The sequence below is a fragment of the Ursus americanus genome, chromosome 33 (genome assembly GCF_024610735.1).
Source record: "Ursus americanus isolate L20-20 chromosome 33, mUrsAme1.1.p, whole genome shotgun sequence".
NCBI classification, from domain to species: Eukaryota; Metazoa; Chordata; class Mammalia; order Carnivora; family Ursidae; genus Ursus; species Ursus americanus.
In genome coordinates, this window is record NC_142159.1 from 31,956,748 (window position 1) to 31,965,856 (window position 9,109).

Genomic DNA, 9,109 nt, shown 5'->3' on the forward strand with positions numbered 1-9,109 from the left:
CTTGCAATCCTCAGTCTGGCGAGCCGCCCTGATTGGGTTGTGGGGGTGTGGGACACCAGAGATTTCCCAGGTGAAAAAATGTGTCCATGTGTCTACAGTCCTAGGAAGCCATTGTATTCCCTGTGTGTGGTGTGGGTGTGTGTGCGTGAGGCTTGGGGTTGGGGTTTCTTTTGTGGCTCTATGTGGTGTGATTGTGAGTGTGTGATTTTGTGTGGGAGACAGAGAGAGACAGACACAGACAGAGAGATGCAGAGAGGGAGAGGGAGAGATGGAAAGAGTGAGAGAGAGATTGCATATGTCAACAGGAGGTGTATCCCACTGCCACTGCACAATTCCCATTGTCCACATTCTCAAAAAAAAAAAAAAAGAAAAAAAGAAAGAAAGAAAAGAAAAGACAAGATGAGATAAAGAAATCTCATCACAGGGCACACATTTTAGCTCTATTAGCGCAGGAGGCCCAGTGGTGGCGTTCAGACCATGCCTGGGAACCAAATGCCTCCATATGCTCTAACCCCATTCATAGTGAGCAATACTCTTGGAGGCATTCTTTTTTTTTTTTTAAGATGTTATTTATTTGAGAGAGAGTGAGTGAGAGCACAAACAGGTGAGAGGGGCAGAGGGAGAGAGAAAAGCAGACCCTTGCTGAGCAGAAGCCCCATCCGGGACTCGATCCCAGGACCCTGCGGTCCTGAATTGAGCTGAAGGCAGATCGTTCACCGACTGAGCCACCCAGGCGCCCCTCCCCGCATCATTATTGAGCAGCACCACCAATACGCTGACAGGTGCTCTGTGTCCTTCTAGATGTGACTGATGATGGCGCTGTCTGGTCCTGGCTGTATCAGAGGATCCCAGAGGAGGAGGGCCTGCCTCCTGACAAGGTGAGCTCGCCTGTCTATCCCCGAGGAACAAATGTTGCTTTCTGGGTTTCTTTCCAATCAAATTCAGATGAAATTCAGACAGTATACTCTGTGTTGGCGAATTGAACATAATACTAAAACAAAAATCATTTTCCTAATGTCAACTGTTTGTATATGGAAATGAAATTATTTTTATATACAGATTTTATGTAAAAAGCTATATATACTTTTGAGATTCTACATATGGAATTTCCCTGGTGGGGAGAGTGTTGAGTGGTTGTCTCTGCCAACCGTTAGCTGATTTGAGAGGACACTTAGCATTGGCGACACCAAACGTGGTTCTAAACGCTGTGGTAGGATCCTGTCCCTCAGTAACGCTTTCTCCTGCTTGGATGAAGCATTTTGTAGTCACCGTCCTGAATGGACTGGACAGACATGTCCCCCAGGAAAAACAACTTCCTAAGGCATCCCCAGTTCACTTACTTTGGGGTCGTTGGACTCAACCACTGTGTTCCATCTGGGTTCCTAAAGTCATTGAGGGAAATAAAGCTCACACAGACAGTGTGTAGCATGACCTGGGCCTCACGGTGTCCTCTTTTCTGTACCTGCAGGGGACAGGAGCATCTGGTGAATGCGGTACGTATTCTGGAATCAGCCTCTTCCTGAGACAAAACTCTAGATGTTAATGCAGGTGGGGCATCCTTGCAATCCTCAGTCTGGCGAGCCGCCCTGATTGGGTTGTGGGGGTGTGGTGGACAGGAGATTTCCCAGGTGAAAAAGTGTGTCCATGTGTCTACAGTCCTAGGAAGCCATTGTATTCCCTGTGTGTGGTGTGGGTGTGTGTGCGTGAGGCTTGGGCTTGGGGTGTCTTTTGTGGCTCTATGTGGTGTGATTGTGAGTGTGTGTGTGTGAGAGAGAGAGAGAGAGAGGAACAAAGACAGATAGAAAGACAGAGAGACATAGACAGACAAAGACAAAGAGAGAGATGACCGAGAAAGAGAGACAGAGAGGGGGAGAAAGAGAGAGAAAGGTGTTTCTCCAGGAGATATGTCAGACAGATACTGCATGATGTCACCCTTCTCCAAAGCCATGTCATCACACTGCGCACTTTAGAGCCTTACTGCAGTGGGTGGCCCAGCAGGGGCACTTCAGTCCATGCTTGGAAACCAGCTGGCTCCATACACCCCAGCCTCGTGCCCATATCAAGCAACATTCCATGAATATTCTTGAGCAACAAGAGGAATGTGCTGACGGGTACTCTGTGTCCTAGATGCCTTGGAGGAAGCCCTGGATCCCATCAAAGGAGACAGCGCCGGAGGCACACCTCTCACCATGGTGAGCTAGAAGTTCTTTGTCCGAGGAACGGATGTTGCTTTCTTGGTTTCTTTCCAATCAAATTCAGATGAAATTCAGACAGTATACTCTGTGTTGGCGAATTGAACATAATACTAAAACAAAAATCATTTTCCTAATGTCAACTGCTTGTATATGGAAATGAAATTATTTTTATATACAGATTTTATGTAAAAAGCTATATGTACTTTTGAGATTCTACATATGGAACTTCCCTGGTGGGGAGAGCGTTGAGTGGTTGTCTCTGCCAACCGTTAGCTGATTCGAGAGGACATTTAGCATTGGCGACACCAAACGTGGTTCTAAACGCTGTGGTAGGATCCTGTCCCTCAGTAACACTTTCTCCTGCTTGGATGAAGCATTTTATAGTCACCGTCCTGAATGGACTGGACAGACATGTCCCCCAGGTAAAACAACTTCCTAAGGCATCCCCAGTTCACTTACTTTGGGGTCGTTGGACTCAACCACTGTGTTCCATCTGGGTTCCTAAAGTCATTGAGGGAAATAAAGCTCATGCAGACAGACAGTGTGTAGCATGACCTGAGCCTCACGGTGTCCTCTTTTCTGTACCTGCAGGGGACAGGAGCATCTGGTGAATGCGGTACGTATTCTGGAATCAGCCTCTTCCTGAGACAAAACACTAGATGTTAATGCAGGTGGGGCATCCTTGCAATCCTCAGTCCGGCGAGCCGCCCTGATTGGGTTGTGGGGGTGTGGTGGACAGGAGATTTCCCAGGTGAAAAAGTGTGTCCATGTGTCTACAGTCCTAGGAAGCCATTGTATTCCCTGTGTGTGGTGTGGGTGTGTGTGCGTGAGGCTTGGGCTTGGGGTGTCTTTTGTGGCTCTATGTGGTGTGATTGTGAGTGTGTGTGTGTGTGAGAGAGAGAGAGGAACAAAGACAGAAAGACAGAGGGACATAGACAGAGAAAGACAAAGAGAGAGATGACCGAGAAAGAGAGACAGAGAGGGGGAGAAAGAGAGAGAAAGGTGTTTCTCCAGGAGATATGTCAGACAGATACTGCATGATGTCACCGTTCTCCAAAGCCATGTCATCACACTGCGCACTTTAGAGCCTTACTGCAGTGGGTGGCCCAGCAGGGGCACTTCAGTCCATGCTTGGAAACCAGCTGGCTCCATACACCCCAGCCTCGTGTCCATATCAAGCAACATTCCATGAATATTCTTGGGCAACAAGAGGAATGTGCTGACGGGTACTCTGTGTCCTAGATGCCTTGGAGGAAGCCCTGGATCCCATCAAAGGAGACAGCGCCGGAGGCACACCTCTCGCCTTGGTGAGCTAGAAGTTCTTTGTCCGAGGAACAGATGTTGCTTTCTTGGTTTCTTTCCAATCAAATTCAGATGAAATTCAGACAGTATATTCTGTGTTGGCGAATTGAACATAATACTAAAACAAAAATCATTTTCCTAATGTCAACTGCTTGTATATGGAAATGAAATTATTTTTATATACAGATTTTATGTAAAAAGCTATATGTACTTTTGAGATTCTACATATGGAACTTCCCTGGTGGGGAGAGCGTTGAGTGGTTGTCCCTGCCAACCGTTAGCTGATTCGCAAGGACATTTAGCATTGGCGACACCAAACGTGGTTCTAAATGCTGTGGTAGGATCCTGTCCCTCAGTAACACTTTCTCCTGCTTGGATGAAGCATTTTGTAGTCACCGTCCTGAATGGACTGGACAGACATGTCCCCCAGGTAAAACAACTTCCTAAGACATCCCCAGGTCACTTACTTTGGGGTCGTTGGACTCAACCACTGTGTTCCATCTGGGTTCCTAAAGTCATTGAGGGAAATAAAGCTCATGCAGACAGACAGTGTGTAGCATGACCTGAGCCTCACGGTGTCCTCTTTTCTGTACCTGCAGGTGACACCTTCAACCATCACCAGCGAGAGCGGTACGTATTCTGGAATCAGCCTCTTCCTGAGATAAAACTCTAGATGTTAATGCAGGTGGGGCATCCTTGCAATCCTCAGTCTGGCCAGCCGCCCTGATTGGGTTGTGGGGGTGTGGGGCACCAGAGATTTCCCAGGTGAAAAAATGTGTCCATGTGTCTACAGTCCTAGGAAGCCATTGTATTCCCTGTGTGTGGTGTGGGTGTGTGTGCGTGAGGCTTGGGGTTGGGGTTTCTTTTGTGGCTCTATGTGGTGTGATTGTGAGTGTGTGATTTTGTGTGGGAGACAGAGAGAGACAGACACAGACAGAGAGATGCAGAGAGGGAGAGGGAGAGATGGAAAGAGTGAGAGAGAGATTGCGTATGTCTCCAGGAGGTGTATCCCACTGCCACTGCACAATTCCCATTGTCCACATTCTCAAAAAAAAAAAAAAAAAAGAAAAAAAGAAAGAAAGAAAGAAAAGAGAAGAAAAGACAAGATGAGATAAAGAAATCTCATCACAGGGCACACATTTTAGCCCTATTAGCGCAGGAGGCCCAGTGGTGGCGTTCAGACCATGCCTGGGAACCAAATGCCTCCATATGCTCTAACCCCATTCATAGTGAGCAATACTCTTGGAGGCATTCTTTTTTTTTTTTTTAAGATGTTATTTATTTGAGAGAGAGTGAGTGAGAGCACAAACAGGTGAGAGGGGCAGAGGGAGAGAGAAAAGCAGACCCTTGCTGAGCAGAAGCCCCATCCGGGACTCGATCCCAGGACCCTGCGGTCCTGAATTGAGCTGAAGGCAGATCGTTCACCGACTGAGCCACCGAGGCGCCCCTCCCCGCATCATTCTTGAGCAGCACCACCAATACGCTGACAGGTGATTCCCTGTGTGTGGTGTGGGTGTGTGTGCGTGAGGCTTGGGCTTGGGGTGTCTTTTGTGGCTCTATGTGATAAGATTGTATTTTTGTGTGGGAGACAGGGAGAGTCAGACAGAGAAACAGAGATGCAGAGATGCAGAGAGGGAGAGATGGAAAGAGCGAGAGAGAGATTGCATATTGCTCCAGGAGGTGTATCCCACTGCCACTGCACAATGTCCATTGTCCACATTCTCAAAAAAAAAAAAAAAAAGAAAAGAAAGAAAGAAAGAAAAGAAAAGAAATTAAAAGAAAAGAAACGAAATGAAAAGACGAGATAAAGGAATCTCGTCACAGCGCACACATATAGCCCTATGACCGCGGGAGGCCAAGCAGTGGCCCTCAGCTCATGCCTGGGAACCAAATGCCTCCATATGCTCTAACCCCATTCATAGCGAGCAATATTCCCCGAGGCATTCTGCTGCAGAGGTGAGGTGAGAGGCACATCCTGGAGCACATTTCTCTCTTCTCCTCACCACATCCCTTATACGGGGAGCAGAGCAAGACCTTCACTTGGCTCCGTGGGAGAGAGGCTCATATGCAGCTGCCCGGAGACCCTCCCTGGCTGACGGGAATTCTAGAGGCCTGTGTGAAGGCTGCTGGGCTGGCAGCACACACTGGCTCTCACGGTCCCTCTGAGCTGGTCTCCTGGGACTGACTGGGCCCAGGACAGAGGCTCTGGGAAGCGGGGCCAGGGTCTTTGCTCCTGTCAGAGTCCACTGACAGCGATGGGCCTGGTCCCCACATCGTGGTCATGGCCCACCGTCGGACCTTCCATCCATCTGCTCGGGGCCTCCCCTAATCCTTCCAGGTCTCAGGGTCTTTGGTGAACACTGCAGGTACTGGTGTTTATGTGGCCACACCAGCTGGAGAATGCCCGTCCCCCCACTGACAGACTAGGGGAATTCGGACAAGTACCATTACCTCTACTGTCACACTCATCTCCTCTCTGGGCTAGGACACTTACGGGCTGTCATCAATTGGAAGTGTGTGTCAAGTGCCCAAGATGAGCCCAGGCACGGGGCAGTCTACTTGATTGCCCAGCTGATGGTCACTCTCATGGCCCAGCATCACCCCAGGCCCGTGGCAGCCGCCTCCATGTTAGCTGCATTGGCTCATTGATCAACTGATTGACTAGGGAGCGTGTCAGTAAACCCATGATTGTTCCTCCACTGTTCCCATTGCAGAGAACAGTCTGGTTGTTGGAGATGACAGGAGAAGGGAAATAAGGAATTAATGATTCAGGGAGAGAGGAGGGAGGGTAGCAGGAGGGAGCAGAGGAAGGTAGGAAATCATGGGGACAGAAAGTCATGGGCACCACCGTGGCTGCCTCTTGAAAGAATGGGCTGACAGGCACTGCTTCCTGGTCCCAGTTATGAAATCTGAGGGTTGGGAAGGGCCCAGAGACCCTGGACGCCTTTCTCATCAGTGAGGTAAAGGGATCACGGCCCCATGGGTGGTGAGGTGGGGGGACTGCGGAGCTGAGGGCAGCATTGAGTTTTGGGGTCAGGGACATAATCCCGGGGGCAGTGGCCTGAATCCTCACTTCACCCTGATTGTCCCCTTTCCTTTCCCAAGACCAGGCCATGACGATGGCCACTGTCGTCCGTAAGGAAGACGACTTCGCAGGATGCGAAGACTCGGACCCATAGATCCACCATCCGCATGTAATTTATTTTCTCTTTCATTTTTATACTCTTTTTTTTTTGGTAAAGATTTATTTATTTTATTTTGGGAGAGACTGAGATGGCACGAGTGGGGGAGGGACAGAGGAAGAGAGAGGGAGACCCCAAAGCAGAATCCCCACTGAGGGCAGAGCCTGACATGGGACTTGACCCCAGGACCCAGAGACCATGACCTGAGCCGAAATCAGGAGTCACATGCTTACCCGCCTTTGCCACCCAGGCACCCGTCTCCTCTCTCTTACTGAGAAGGTCCTTTTTGTAGCTTTGGCCAAGTTCCTCTTTCCTGCTTGTTATGATCCTCCTCCTGCAGGACCTGGGCTCCTCCCGGCACTTGGTGTTCTTGGATCTTCAAATCTATCATCTCTCTCTTCAGCCCTGTCATTTTTGGGGCCCAAGGCATGAGATGCACAAATGTTCTATTTCTACCAACTGTCACCAGCTCTCTTGGGAATCCTCTAAATCTAACCCCTCTCCTCTTCCAGAAAAAAATGTCTGATGCTCATGTGTACATTCATCACAATCCGAATTCTTGTTCCCCACGACTTCACCAACGATGACTTGGCTTTTCAGGGCCAACTCTAGACAACCTGATTGGAGCAAAATCATTCATTTGAGAAGCATCATCGGAAAGGAGGAAGCCCAATGGGCAGCACATTTTGGATGCTATGTTGAGGCCTCCAAAAGAAATTCTGAATCCAAAGTTGTTTCACTAAGAGACCAGAAGGGTATATCCTTTTTTTTCTCTCCTGGACAGAACAGTGGCATACCTGGACAGTCATGGCCCAGGAGTTCACTGAAGGCCCCTCTCCTTTTCCCATGTGCTCGATCAAGACTGAAAAAGGAAATCTAAGTTTCCCTTGTAATTCAGTTCTTATACAACGTGTGAATGATCTCCAACTTTGTCCAGAGAACAAAAAAGCCTCTAAAAAGGGTTCTCTTTACTTGGCCAAAAAGAAATATAGAGTTTCACAAGAAATTACAATTTTGCTGGAACATAGTTCATTATTTAAGACATAAACTGTTTCAAGTGGGCAAAACATTTTCATCCTTCCATTAAAAGTAGCAAAACTTTCAGAAACCTGTGAGCTCCCTGGGTGCAAATACACACTAGCGATGATGGCTCTCCAGTCTATACCCTTGGGAACACACGGGCTCTCCCATTAAATGAGTAGCTGGAAGTTCCTTATCTCTAGGAATTTCACTACCCAGACTAGATTGCACTACCCTACTACGTGCAGACATGGCAGCATATTGCAAAGAGCCCTTGTAATAGTGCCCAAGGTTTTCACCAACAGCTTCAGGCCTCCATTCCTGAAATCTTCCTGGAAGCCTCTTCATGATCTTCAACCTCAGGCAGAGACATCAGAGAAAAACTGCCCTTACACATCCCCTGAAGGGACCCCTTCAGGTACTGTTTAAAAACAAAGCAGTGTAACTCCTGGGAGTTCACCCTTGGCTTCACATGTCTCCACTAAAATAAATATAATAATTTAAAAAATCAGAATTTCACACAATTAGAGGGCTACTCAAACTGAGGTTTCTCAGAGATCCTCTGAAAATAGCCAGTCTTCAGAAGCAGGCAGCTGCCCCAAGATTTTCAGAACAGGCAAATTGTGATGGCTAGTGGGCAGTTTCCACACAAGATATTGTGTCAAGACTCCCATTTTATTCTTTTTCTGTTTTGTATCTGCTCAGTTAAAATAATTCTTCTCATTTTCCATAAACCCTTGTTGCCATTCACCCAGAATGACCCCTTTACTCCCGTTTTCTTATTCTAATCATTCTACTAATTATTACCCTTGATAGGTCAGAACATCCCTGACGTCACTCCTGGGTTTCTGACTGCTGGATGTGCCATCCGTCCGTGGACCCCCCATGGTACGTCCCTCTGGGAACTTCCGATTTCATCAAATGAAATGAATCACCAAGGTTGGACATTCCAACTCCTGTGTCAGCTCCAAACCGAGGCCACTTGTGATGATTCAGGCACACGACTTGGAGGAATTGCTACGTCTGCCCCAAATGAGAACAGTGTTCCCTTTGGTGGGAAGTGCATAAATAGAAAAAGCCTGTAAGAAATCTATCTCTAGGGCGCCTGGGTAGCGCAGTCGTTAAAGCGTCTGCCTTCGGCTCAGGGCGTGATCCCGGCGTACCGGGATCGAGTCCCACATCGGGCTCCTCCGCTGTGAGCCTGCTTCTTCCTCTCCCACTCCCCCTGCTGTGTTCCCTCTCTCTCTGGCTGTCTCTCTGTCACATAAATAAAATCTTAAAAAAAAAAAAAAAAAAAATCTATCTCTAATGTTGGCAAAAGCGACTGGTAATTCTTGGCATGCCACTTAATGTCTCTACGTTTCAGTGCCTCCCACTAGAATATGGCTTACAGCCCCTGCTCTGCCCCCA

At 48.1% G+C, this 9,109-nt stretch overlaps 1 long non-coding RNA gene across 2 annotated transcripts; it reads left to right on the top strand.

Moving 5' to 3' along the window:
* The first annotated feature begins 802 nt into the window (after positions 1-802).
* LOC148107272 (uncharacterized) lies at positions 803-8,792 on the top strand. Of its 2 annotated transcripts, none has more exons than XR_015722739.1 (4): positions 803-878; positions 1,469-1,493; positions 6,603-6,691; positions 8,516-8,792. It is a non-coding gene; the product is annotated as an uncharacterized LOC148107272 (long non-coding RNA). The 2 variants fall into 2 exon arrangements; XR_015722740.1 differs by lacking the exon at positions 1,469-1,493 and adding an exon at positions 2,787-2,811.
* The last annotated feature ends 317 nt before the right edge of the window (positions 8,793-9,109 follow it).